At 36.5% G+C, this 14,476-nt stretch overlaps 1 long non-coding RNA gene across 3 annotated transcripts in view; it reads right to left on the bottom strand.

Annotated features, from left to right (window-relative positions):
- The window catches only part of LOC134756913 (uncharacterized), a 48,503-nt gene that overhangs the window by 18,246 nt on the left and 15,781 nt on the right, over positions 1-14,476 (bottom strand). For all 3 annotated transcript variants that reach the window (XR_010130368.1, XR_010130367.1, XR_010130366.1), the window contains exon 2: positions 3,031-3,211. This is a non-coding gene — a long non-coding RNA (uncharacterized lncRNA). The remainder of the gene's footprint in view (positions 1-3,030; positions 3,212-14,476) is intronic.

The raw sequence follows: 14,476 nt of genomic DNA on the forward strand, positions 1-14,476 counted from the left end.
ATATTCTTAATTTGCCTTTTCTGTCAAACGCATGTGAGATGATCCTCTCAGGGCAAATTTTAGCCACCAGGATGCTCTAACATTTTTAGTTTTAGTTTGCTTCTTTCTAGGGCTTATAAAGAAGTTGTTATGCCTTGGACTTAAGGGTTCGTGAAGCAGGTGCACCTGGGACACAGCCTATGGGCAGGCAGGTCTCCATTGCGAGGCTGGAATCTGTGTCAGACAAACTCTTACAAAGGATAAGGAGACAACCCAGTAGTCCCAGAAGTTGCCCAAGCTGCTGATCCTACACCCTTCATCACCTTTTTTTTTGAGACAGAGTTTTGCTCTTGTGGCCCAGGGTGGAGTGCAATGGCATGATCTCAGCTTACCGTAACCTCCACCTCCTGGGATCAAATGATTCTCCTGCCTCAGCTTCCCGAATGGCTGGGACTACAGGCATGTACTACCATGCCTGGCTAATTTTTTGTATTTTTAGTAGAGACAGGGTTTCGCCATGTTGGCCAGGCTGGTCTTGAACTCCTCACCTCAAGTGATCCTCCCGCCTCGGCCTCCTAAAGTGCTGGGATTACAGGTATAAACCATTGCACCCTGCACCTTTCATCACATTTTGACCACCTGTGGTTCACCTGGTAACCATCTGATGGGCTTTTTTGCCTTGAATTATAGAGCTGGGCTGCTTGGCTCTCATCTGGAATTTTTTTCTTTTCTTTTCTTTTCTTTTTTTTTTTTTTTTTGAGACACAGTCTCACTCTGTCATCCAGGCTAGAGTGCAGTGATCATGGTTCACTGCAGCCTTGAGTTCTTGGGCTTAAGTGATCTTTCCCACCTCAGCCTCTTGAGTAGCTGGGACTACAGATGTGTGCCACCATGCCTGGCTAATTTTTGTATATACATAGATTTTTAATAGAGATGAGGTTTGGTCATGTTGCTCAGGCTGGTCTCGAACTCCTGAGCTCAAGCGATTCTCCCAAAGTGCTGGGATTAGAGGCTGAGCCACTGCACCCAGCCTGGAAATTTAATTTTATTCTAAATCTACTGATGGGTAGAATTAGAGTGGAAGGCAATGAGTCAGTGGCTCAGGCTCTGGTTAGTCTTTCTACCTTTGCTATCTTTCTGACTTTCTACCCTAGCTACCACCTTTCACTTTCTACCCTAGAGTTGTGAACAAAACTCTATCTTGAATCCCAATTCCAATAATTAGAAAAAAATCCATGGTTCTGCTGCCTAGAATCCTGTATCCTCCGCTACCGTGATCCTGTTTTGCCACCTGAGTTATTTTATAGACCTGAACTTTAGTGCCGTGGTTGGCTTCCTTTACCTGTTGTCAGATTTCCCTGATATTGACTCTGTCTGCTGCCAACCTGGCTCCTGATGCTGTATTTGTCTTCTCTGCCAGCACACCTGTTGCTCACTGCTGACTCTCCCCTGATGCAAATCTGCCATCTGCCTGGACTTTCTCCTATCTATTTCCTGCTGCTGGGAATGTGTCCTGTCCTCTGTGTCTGTAGCTATGATTAGACCATACTTTGTTAACAACAAATAAGCAAACTTTCGAAAACCAGGATATGTTTATTTGCCTTATCCATCAAACCTTGGCTATAAAATGTATTGTTTATGATGCATTGTAACACTAGAATATTTGTATGAAAGTTCAATTTTATGAGATAATTGCTCCATAGACTTGCTCAGGAACAAATGAACAAATGGAGTAGCATCCATATGTAAATGGTGAGTATGGATTAAAAGTTCTGGAAAAGTGAAGTCAATGTTATCAAATAGAAATGATTCTAATATTTCTAAGAATGTTTGCTGATGGACTTTACCAGAGCCAGATGATGGCTGCCTTTAAACATGCCCAGAGATATTTCAGGGATATTTATTAAGTGACAGGAAGCCCTGAAAGAGAGATGTGATCTCTCCTGCTGGGGCGAGAGTAGAGACAATGGAATGCTCTACCTGGTCAGTTGTCAGGAGGTTGCTGAAGCAGTTAGAAAGGAAAGAAAATTTTTCAGTAAACCTGTGTGTTTACAGAAGGAAGGGAAAAGGAGTCTTAAAGGAGCCAGGAGGAGTTGAGCCTGGGTTAAGGGCCTTAGAAAACAGCAATTTGAAAAGGATTAGGAGAACGGATAGGAGAGACAAAATAGAAAAGAAACCAGATTAGGTGGTGAGAGTGAAGACAACAGGGTGGGGTGTGGGAAAGAGAGAGAGCCCTTTCAGGAAAAGTGGATTATATTGGAATTCAGTTTAAGGAGACTGAATAACAGGTGGGGCTTCAGAGTTAAGAAAAATATTTGGCTGAACCAAGGAGGTTTCCAGTTACATACATGAAGCAAACCACTAACATATGATCTCCTAAAGTCAAAAAGGTTTGGAGCCAGACAGGAACAGCTATCTTTCTCCATTGACCTAAGTATCTGGAGAAGAGGTCTTGACTTATGCCTGGCAGTGACACCAGGGAAGACTTAGAAGAAAGCCAGGACCAGGTCTTAGGAGGGGCAGATGGATGAGATAGAGAGAAGCAATATATGAACACATAGCTCGTGCCTGAGTAAGTGAGAAATGGAAGCGCACGCTTGTTACTGGCTCTTAGTATCTACCGCTTTGTGCCTCAAGGGTTCCTTGAGTGGTAGGACACCTGCATCAACTGGCAGCAGAGCAGAGGAATTAAGAATGTGACCTCTGGCCCAAAGGCTTCAGTTTAAATCCCAGGCTTTACCATTTATAAGCTATGTAACCTTGGACAAGTTATTTAATCTCTACATAGCTAAACTTTTCACCTATGAAATAGCATTAATAATAGAATCTACTTCACTGAATTGCTGTGAGAATTAAATGAGATAATGTTCTGAAGAGTATTAAAGGTGTCTATTAACACAAGAAAGGAAAGGAGAGTGTGGTCCCCCTCCTTTACTTTCTGGAAGTGTCAACAGACAACTGTCAGGACATCAACAACTCATGGGAAATGTAACAGGGATAAGCCCTTTATTTGCATTCTTGGCAAAGAAGGAGCCTTATATTTGTCCTTACCTTGGGAGTAGTGTGTGTCTATGGAAGTCAGTTTCCTGGCAGCATTCAAGGGAATTGCTCCTCTGCCCCAGTTCAGCGAAGACTTTGAGCCTGGATTATCTTGATTTTTTGAGCACCCAAATAGAATAAGTCAGTTCTCCACATATTCACCATTTGTTCAACTTGCTGAATACAACAAATTCTGAGAAAGTTTAAAGTAGACATCATGTTTAATGCTACATCCAGCAAACACATTCCACCTGACAATAAACTAAAATGTTCATGTGTTGAATTCTGCAAAGGTAATTTCATGTCAATGATAAGTAAAATAATAGATGGTGCTGAAAGAATTGTGAGGCTGTAATACATTTGAGGTGCTAAGGCAATTGACTAATGGGAGCTAGGCCATTTGAGATATTCAGACTTGGAGACATTTTAGAGTTATGGATGTATTTATAAGATTACCATATATCACTTAGCTTGTTCCCTTCACAATTCTAAAATCTTTTACAGAGGATGAGGCCAGAGAATTGTTGAGCTCCAACAATTCAGCATTTTGGACAGCTGTTATACTGGTCCAGAATGGCTAGGCCAGCTTCTGTCAGGTAAGAAAATTACTTCCTAGGTGTGGATTAGGCATTTTGGGAAGGGATGTTAAATTTTTAAAGTCTTCAATATGTCATCTCTCCCCTCCTTTTTTTTGGTCGATATAGCCAAAAGCATTTATGCTTCCTTCAAAGAGTCTGTTTGTAATTGTCTTAAGAACCTCTTTTGGGATTATGTACTCAATTAGAAATATTTCCTTAGAGCCAAAATAATGTTTAAAGTGAGTGGTTTAAGATGGAACCCATGGTGAATATCTCAGAGTCTCTCTTGACCAATTCCTATAGTTAGACTGTTCTTGTGGTATAAATGCTTTCAGCTTCTTGTGGCAAAGTCTAGTTCCTTATGAGAGGCTTCTAATGCCCCTTTCAGAGTTGGTGGAAGATTTCTATCCAAACGATATATGCAGCACATTCAGCATGTAGCTTCTGTGGATGCCATCTGTGTAATCATTATAATCTTGAGAAGTGCGTGGTGGCCGCCACACAGTGGCAAAAAGCCTCACTGTCGGTATCTTTACTGACTGACAGAGCAGAGCCAGTATTGACTCCCATCTGGCAATCTTAGCCATTTTCTAATTCTGTGCAAAAGGCTGCAGTATCCTCAAATACCTTCCCACGAGCCCTCTGAACACAGCCCAGTTCCCAGGCTTGTTTGTCATGATTACAAAGTAAACTCTAATGCCAGGTGATGTGATTTGCCATGCCCTTCTGTGAGATTTATGTTGAAGTTTTCTGAATATCCTGTTAAGATGGTGCCACTTTTCATATCCTAACAAGGTGATGTGTGTGAATGTAAGTGTAGATTTCATGGGCATCAATTCTGTTAATAGCAAAATTCTTAGATTGTTGTCAAGAAGTTTCAGACTTTTGCAATATAAACAGTATATATTTGCTTCTCTGTACTCTGAGGCTCTACAGCAACTTGACCACTGTATTAAACTTTCTTCTCTAGCTGCCCTCACAGTTCCACTTGAGAAGCCTGTTGAAATAATGTTGAAATGACCAAAAAATAAAATGCAATAAAAATTTTTTTAAAAGGACAATCTACATCAATACTGGAGACTAAAGAGTATTTGCCATTTTCCTGTCAGGTACTCTGAGTGAACTAGCGATAACATAGATGGGATAAAACTAAAACGAGTCATTGTGGGTTGATATACAGCTCTCCTCTATAACAAAGCAGGAAAATGTTCCAGACAAGAGTGAAGTACCTGGTAGAACCTAACTAACACCTACTAAATGTAGTTAGTGGACCATGAAACAGATGGAAGCATTTTCCTCAGAATCTCTTTTTCTTTAAAAAGGCTTATATATTTAGATGTGGCTGCATTGGGAGGTCATGAGGTTTATGCAAGTGGGCACAGCACAGATGATACAGTATGGCACACTGTATAGTATCAAGGTTTCTAGCTGAATACCAGTGACTATTTTCCCTGACGTGGAAGGCAACACCAGCAAGAAGGCCTGGACATCTACACAAGGTAAATAGCATGGAGAATGGAACAAACAGAAAGCTGGATATAACAAAGCATGGCAGTTCTGCTACACATCTGCTTGGAGACTGTGGTATGGACTTCCCAGGGCTCAGACAAACACTTTCTCACAATTCCTCTGGCTGTTGGATCTTAATATGTAGTGCTTCCATCCACACTCTAGCACAGGGTTTGGACAAAGGTTTCTGACCAAGAAGATAAAATGGATATTGGGAGAGCAATCCACACTTCTGCTCTTAGGCAAATAAGAGGTTAGGAGAGTCAAATTGTCACTCAAAGATAAATAGTAAAGGGTAACAAAAAAGCTTTTCTTTCATAGAAGAATAAGTAAAAGATAGTACTTAAGAGCAGAGGAACTTTTTTAAAGACAATTTTTTTTTTTGAAATGAAGCAGAAGTAAATGTATAAAATCTACTTCATGCATCCCATAAAATTCTAGAAACCATGAACTATAAGGAAAGAGGAAATGAAAGATAAGATGACAGGCAAGAGATAGAGACAATAGAAACTGTCTTATGTGCATAAATAACAAGACAAGAAAATAATAAAATAGTACTGTAATAGACAAATGGAAATGTGTACTAGAAGCAGGCAGAGCCAACACTGAAGAAAATCAAGTCAGATGTGGCAGTTAATTAAAGTGATTTTACAAAACTTAGAAAAAAGGAAAAAAATAGTGGATTTAGAAAGTAAAGTAAAGAAATCCAACATACAGGTATTTTATTTTTTATTTTTTGAAACACAGTCTCTTACAGTCTTCCAGGCTGGGGTACAGTGGTGCAATCACGGCTCAGTGCAGCTTCCACCTCCCTGGCCCAAGCAATCTTTCCACCTCAACCTCCCAAGTAGCTGAGACCACAGGCACAGGCATGCACCACCAGGTCCAGCTAATATTTTTAGTTTTGCAGAGACAGGGTCTTGCTATGTTGCTCAGCCTGGCCTTGAACTTCTGGGCTCAAGTGATCCTCACACCTCAGCCTCCCACAGTGCTGGGATTACAGGTGTAAGCCACCATGCCCTGCCAATATTTCATATTCTTGAAGAAGAAGGAAACAAAAGAAAAAGAAGCAATGATTAGGGCTAAAAAGGAGGTGAGTTTTTGAGACTAAAGAAGGAAATCAGTGGAATTAGAGACCTTAACATGTGTTTAGCAAAATTAATTAGAAGAGAAAAACAACAAGGCATATTATTGGGAAACTTAGGAATTTCAAAACTCAAAATGATTTCCAGAGTTATCCTGTTAGATACTTAGAAATCCATAAAAGTCAGGCAGGTCTCTGAATTTTCTTTGATAACTCTAAATACCAGAATAATGATGATATTGATGATGATGAATGATAATAAGAAATTAAACACTTCCTGGGCATATTTAATGCATCAGGTACTGTTCAATATGCTTTTTACAAATAGGTAATTAAAACCTCACAAGTTTATGACTTAAGTACATATAGTCTCATTTTATAAAATAATGTTTTAAATAAATCTAAAGAAAAAAACTGAAATTAAAAAATACCAGAAAACAAAGAGCAAAGGAATCATAAAAGGTATAAAATGTGACTGTGAGATAATTCAGACCAGCCATGTTAATTATGACAGTAAATATAATTTTAGTAACCCTGTTTATAAAAACCTACAAAATTTTAAAAGTATAGAACCAAAAAGTAAAACCAAATCTATGCTATCTGTAAGAGTGATCTCCCCTGCACCCTAAGTAACTCAGAAAATTAAAAACAGAATTGGCAAAAACATTTAAAGTAAATGAAAACAAATAGAAACAAGGATAGAAATGCTATTATTAAAGTAGTTTTTAATGCAAAAGAGCCTTAAATGGAATAGAGAGTAATTTCATATTGAAAAATCATCATTATATGTCATCATTATAGACAACAGAAATATCTCACTGTACTTGAAAAATTAACAGGCAAAAAACAAATAAGGATGTAAAGGATTTAAATGGCTTAAAAACAGATGATTTAGCAAATATAACTAATGTTCTGTTTTCTTAAGCATAGGTAATATCTTTTATTCAGATGGGCAATGAATATTTTTAAACATTTCAAAGTATATTAGACCAAAAACTCCTTAAACATATGCAAAGTAGCAAAAAGTGCACAGGGCTCATTGTCTGACCACAGTGCAAGGAGTGAATTATAAATGTATTAAGCTACTCCCTTGCTCCAGCACTTTGGGAATTAACGAACCACCACAATTTTTCTAAATAATTGTGGGGTTAAAGCAAGAAACAAAGCTGCATTTTCAATGATTAGAAAATAGATATTGTGTGAGTAGCATATATCAAAATATATGGGATCTATCTAGTTAGAGCTGCAATCACAGGCATCTTACTTATTTAAATTCATTCATTATTAAATAAGAATGAATGAAAATATTGGATCTAAACCTTTAACTCATGAAGGTGAAAAACAATCAAACAAACATAAGGAAATTAGAAAGAAAGTAATAAAATAAAAGCAGAAACTGATAAACACCAAAAATTGTAGATTTGGAAAATAAACACAAGCGCTAGTTGTTGAAAAGCAGACAATGATTATAAAGAAAACTCTCTGCAGCTTTTCAAATCAAGAAAACAGGAAAACAAGTACATAATTCTAGAAGAAGAGAAGGAAAAGATGAGCCATCAAAGACACGGGAAGATTTCACAAAACAAAATCCAGGCTATTATGTGCAATCCCGACTTTAAAATCTGGATTAAGTGCATAATTATTTAGTAAAATAAAGTAACAAATTGATTAAATAAATGGAAAGTCTCAATAGACTACAATTTTGAAAGTTGTCAAATAAATACTTGCAAAAATATGCCAAGTGCAAATGGTTTTATGAACAAAGTTTTTCACAATTTCAAGATGTAGCTTTTTAATTCATTTTTGATATTTATTTCATCCCAATAAAATATTAAGATTAGTATCAAAATTTTAGAAAATTCTAATTAAAATACATATTGTGAATTGAAATTATTTGTATAATAAAGTATGTTAGCCCATGATTAAGTTATATTTATTCCAGAAATGGAAGTTGTGCTCAATAATAGGAAATTTATTAGAATAGCAATTAGATTAATGAGATGAAAAAGACTGTACCTCGATACATAAATGACAAAAATACATTTGAGAGCATTGAAATTGTATTTATTATGCTATTTTTTGGTAAATTAATAATGGAAGATTATTTATTTAATATGGTAGAGAATGTCTATCATACTTAATGGAAAAATTTCTGAAGCATCCCTGGTAAATAAGAAACAAGACAAGGATGTCTACTGCCATTGCTATTATTCACTATTTTTCAGGAAGCTCTAGCCAATGCAACATGTCAAGAAAAAAATTCAAATGAATAAGTATTATAAAAGAAGAGATTTTCATAAGATATGAATTCTCTATGTGGGAAATCCAAGGAAATCAACTGAAAAACTATCAAAAACAGAATTCAATAACAAGGTCAGACACAAAACAAATATTGCAAAAAGTAAAAATGTTTATATACATTATTGATCCTTAGAATGCAATATAAATGAAGCCTTAGTTACTTTAGAAATGCAAAATCTAGGCTGAGCATGTTGGCTCATGTCTGTAATCCCGCACTCAGGGAGTCCGAGGTGGGAGGATGGTTTGAGCTCAAGAGTTTGAGACCAGCTTGGGCAACACAGTGAGACCTCATCTTTACAAAAAAATACAAAATTTAGCCAGCCTTGGTGGCATGCGCCTGTAGTCCCAGCTCCTTGGCAGGCTGAGGTGGGAGAATTGCTTGAGCCTGGGAGCCTCAGGTTGCAGTGAGCTGAGTTCACACCACTACACTCCAGCCTGGGTGACAAAGTGACAGATCCTGTCTTGAAAAAAAAAGAAAAGAAAAGAAAAGAAAGAAATGTAAAATGTATATAATTTCTTGAATAAACTTCATAGTAGAAATTCATTAAACTTATTTTAAAATTCATATGGAAAAGTAAATAGAAGGAAAGTCTACTTGAAAAAGAAGCACAAAGATTTTAAAATTCATATGGAAAAGTAAATAGAAGGAAAGTCTACTTGAAAAAGAAGCACAAAGAGATGAGACTTTTTAAAAATCAATTATTATTAGGTAATCAAGCTATGGTTATAGAATCTGTTGCAAAGGAAAGTAGACCAATGGAAGTCTGGAGAGTTCAGAAGCAGGGTCATATATATGTGGAACATTAATATACAATAGTAGGAGCCCAAGTTATTACTGGAAAAGGGATAGATTGCAGATAGTGTTGGGAAAAATGTCTTACTATATAAGGAAACATAGAACATGAGGTATGGAGAGGGACTCCAGATGGATTAATTATATAAATGTGAAAACCATAAAGCTAATAGAAAAGAATAGGGTAGACTATCTCAGTACTGTAACTGTGGAAAAGTCCAATACTTCAGAATCATGAGGTGGAAAATTGCTGTATTTGATTACGTCACATTAAAGATTTGTATTCAGTGTTGAACACCATTGAGACTAATATCTAGAATATACATGAGCCTCATATGAATAAAGAAGTGGATATGAACCCCGATAGGAAAATGATCCAGGGATATATGTAATGGCAATTCATAGAAGAGCAAACCCAAAGGACCAATAAACTTATGAAGAGATATTCAAAATCACTAGTAATTAGACGAATGCAAATTAAAATAACAATAACATATCCCTGAAGACCTGTCACATAGATAAAACAGTAGCTGATACTGCTAAGTGTTGGTGGGAGGAAAAAAATATAGGTATACTCAAACACTGCAGTTTGATACACACTGACTAAATTATTCTGTAATCCACTGCTGGTCGAATTACAGAATAATTTAGCTATATGTATCGAACCGGCAATACCTAACCAAATTAAATAAAGGTATCTCTTATGACCAGTGGATTCTACTCTATACAGAACCATAAATGGAAACATCCTCATTTGTTTCCACTTGAAGCATTGTTTGTGATGTTGAGAAGCTGAAAGTAATCTAGTTGTCCTTCACTGGAGGAAAGGATACATAAATGTTGTGACTGCATCCATAGAAATCCATACAGGTTAGAATCAATGAATGATGTGGAGATGTGTACTCACAATAATACGGACAAATTTTAAAAACCTTTCATGGAGTGAAACAAAAGCAAGAAAGAGAATGAAGTTTACATCTCACAATAGAATTTGTGTAAATTAACAATACATGCCTATAAATAAATACACATTTCCTAGAGACACATATAAACACTTGAAAAAGATACAAAAACAAATGACAATTATTGCCTTTGGGGAAAAGAAGGAAAGTGGATATGAAGGGAATAAATTAAAAAATAAAGAAGAGAGAAAACCTGCAAGGTAATGCTAAAGAAAGAAGAAAAGAAGAAAAAAAGGAGGGAAGGCGGGAAGGGAAAAAGGTCTCTCATAGTGATGTTCTTCCAGGATTTTCCTAGTCCACCTGGATTCACACAAGCTAACAGTAATCCAATCAGGTCTCTTTAGCATCAATTACCTCCCTTCCCATGAGAATGTTATCTCAGATGGTGAAAAGGAAAACTGTTTTAGTTTACCAAAAAGGCAGCCCTCTCCTGTGTGTTGTAAACTTCTGTTTTTAGGAAGTTTGGCCATAGGAATTTAGAAATTTGCCATCCTATCCAGGCCCTGAACCCTCTACCTGTAGGTAACTTGGTTTCTTTGACTTTAGAATCCATCTTAGTTGGTAAAGGGGCATGTGATTTGGTCTCTGAGATCACACAACCCTGCCTCCTTCAAAGATCACTGTGGATTGAATAAACCCTTTATTGTCAGGATGGCTTCTCTACACAGCCCTTTTTGCACCTTCAGGCCTTGAGATGATAGTGGTGTCTGGTGGTAACTGACCCAAGATGACGCACTATTCATTGTTGCATAAGAACAATCATGAAAATTTTGGAAAAGATGACCAAGAAGTGACTTACACCATCAGATGCATTTTAGTGCATCCTAAAATCATAGTAATTAAAACCAAGTGATGGCACAAATATAGACAAAGTATGAGAAAGCCCTGTATGTATGTGCTTTTATTTGTGCATGTATGAATACAAATAAAGGTAACATTTTAAATCAGTGGTTTGAGAATATTTGTTTAATTTTTTGAAACCATAAAATTACATTCCCATGTCATGGCACACACTGAGATAAATTCTAGGTGGATGAATTAATAAAATCTAAAATAAATATGTAAATAAATAAATGAAGAAAGGAAGAAACTCAGCAAAAATTAGTTTGAAATCTGGTTGGCCAATTTATGCTTAAGCATAAGACAAATATAGAGACCATAAAGGCAAAGAGTGTGCTATTTGATTATATAAAAAGAATAGGCCGGGTGTAGTGGCTCATGCCTATAATCCCAGCACTTTGGGAGGCTGAGGCGGGTGGATCACCTGAGGTTAGGAGTTCGAGACCAGCCTGGGCGCATGGTGAAACCCCGTCTCTACTAAAAATACAAAAATTAGCTGGGCATGGTGGCAGGTGCCTGTAATCCCAGCTACTCCGGAAGCTGAGGCAGGAGAATCACTTGAACCCCGGAAGCAGAGGTTGCAGTGAGCCCAGGTCACACCACTGCACTCCAGCCTGGGCAACAGAGTGAGGCTCTGTCTCAAAAAAAAAAAAAAAAAAAAAGTATAAACACAAACTGTCCATATGTTAAATGATATAAATAAATTTAAAACGCAAATGTCAAATAAAAAAATTTGTAATGTATGACTGGTAAAAAATTAATTATAAAGATTCCCAGCTTCTTTAAAAATATCTTAAAACATGAACAACTCAATAGAAATGTAGAAATTCACTAAAAAATTGCAAATAACCAATCAATTTATGAAAATGCATTTAACCATGCTAATGCTAAAATGAATGTAAATTAAGATAATATGATACCACTGTCACTTGTTAATTTGATGAAAATATAAAACCTAGTGCTGGCAGGGTTTTGAAAAATGAAGTTAAATTATTAAAACTATTTTGGAGGTAATGCAGATGTGTATACATACACATACATATATTTGAACTTTAATTCTATATACAGAATTTTAATCTTTGAATAAATAGTCATAAACATAGGCAAAATATATGTAACAAGAAGTTTATGACTACATTACATGTGATACTGGAAGACTGGAAGTAATCTAAATATCTTAAATTCATAATTAGTTAAATAAAGTAGGGCATATCTATTGGATTACATAGTATAAAGGCATGTAAAATCTTTTCATGTAACATTTAAAGAAACGAGAAAAAAATTTTTTGTTTTAGTTAAGGAAAAGAACAGTTTACAGAGCTTTAATATATTAAGTATGAGCTCAATTAAATACAAAGACATTGTATAGTTTCCATAAATCATAGAAAATAAAAAAATCAAGGTATTAAAAATTGTTATCTCTAGGTTATCATAAATATGATCTTTAATTTCTTCTTTGTTTATTTCCTGTATTTTCCTAAAATTCATAATTTGTGTATATTAATACATTTTATAATCAGAAAAACTTTTAATTTTAAAATGAGCTGTTCCCATTAATTTTGATTCATATTGTATGACAAAGTCTTGTTGGCTAATCAGTGGGCCATTTTAAATACCAGTTTTGCTTTAGTAAAGAAGCATTGCTGGAGGGCTTTACATGATTTACTTTGTGATTCCCAAATATGTCAAAAGTCACCAAATAATTTCCTTAAACTGCAGTGTTGAGCCAAATGATATATTTTGCTAAATAAGATAATTGTTTCATTAGGCTGATTAGTTTATTGATGATTTTATATAGCTGAATGATAATAATATGAAAGGCTTCCTTTTAAAGCTTTCTATATAGATTACAAAGTGCTGTATTTTATAACAACCCAGCAATGCAGGTATTATTATTCCCATCATGCAGGTCAAAAACCAGATTCAATTTATGAATGAGGAGCCAGATCTCTAATTGATGAAAATATAAGAAATGGGTATTTTAATCCTAACCACTCATTGCTTTTCTGCTCCGCAATACTGGCTTGTATAGACACAGAAAGAATAGATCACCTTTGGATATCAAAGTATTGCTGTATTATGTATTATTTGCCAGATTAAAGCAAGGCCCTTTACCCTCCCCCTCAAATTCTCCAGTCTTCCTACTTTCCTCCCTTCCTCTTTTCCTTTCTTTCTTCCTTTTACTTTAATGCAGTCTACATCAATTTATTTAGGTACCGTGTATGGATACTTCTGCATAACAGTGGCTGAGTTGAACAGTTGTCAGAGGGATTGGATGGCCAACAAATTCTAAAATACTAACATCAGGCCCTTTACAGAAAAAGTTTGCTGACCCCTACTGTATAGAAAAAGGTTTTTAAAAATAGAAACAAGCAGTCTTTCAGAAAGTACCTTGGACCTCCCTGGCATATGTAATAGAGCTGTTCCTTAAAAGAGCTATTTCCCTAAAAAGCGGCAACACGATTGTAAACTATCCTCTATAGATTTGTGCTGACAGAACAGAAATGAATTGCTCATTTCCCAGAGGACCTTAGAAGCTATTTGAGCAGGTAGTATATGCCTAAACCAAGAAAAACCATTGACAAGTTTAGCGCAGACAGACCTGGTGTTTAGGCAGGTACCTGGGAATGAAGTAGCAGTCAATAAACTTTAACTTGGATACGAAGAGTTCCCGGATGAAATGAAGACATTACAACAATAAAGAAAAAAGGAAATAAGGATGGTAAAACCCCACAGCAGTTTAAGGAGCCACTGGACAGGGCATTAAGCTTAGCAATTTTTATTACCTATAAGTAGGGCATCCCACTCTACCACAGTGTGAGATGTGGTTGCGGGAAAGAGTTGTGTGAGGTCTTATTGTTAGGGTACACCTGAGGAGTATGCAGGCTATTTTGGGTGACTATGGGGGCCAACAATAATACTACTGAAGGAACATGATATTATGTAAGCCCTTAAAACTCTAGGTATCTGGATGGTTTCAAACTGCATAGAAAGACTCTGGGCGTAGAATCTGAAAAGGAGGATTCAAAACCGTGGATGAGTATACTCCAAAGTGAGATTAGTGGAGAACTGGTGGGAGATTACTTCGGAGGCCAGGGTGCAGGGAGAGGTGTTTTGGGGATCCATCTAAAGGCAGAGGGTTTCTACAAAGCAGACTATCCATGAGTGTGCCGAGCCAAGGAAGAGAGACAAAAGCACAGTCCACAGGGAAGGGAGAGTAGGAGACCAAGAAGGTCACCAAGGTGAAAAAAGGATAGAAATGTGGAAGTTAGGGGGTATGGAGACTGGGACGAACAATGAGGAACAGATAAGATGATATCCTTTCATGGAGGAGGGAGCTCCCTTCATTTTTGAAAACCTGATCTGCCAGGGTTATAATAGGACATAATGG

Source organism: Gorilla gorilla, chromosome 1 (assembly GCF_029281585.2).
Source record: "Gorilla gorilla gorilla isolate KB3781 chromosome 1, NHGRI_mGorGor1-v2.1_pri, whole genome shotgun sequence".
Lineage (NCBI taxonomy): Eukaryota > Metazoa > Chordata > Mammalia > Primates > Hominidae > Gorilla > Gorilla gorilla.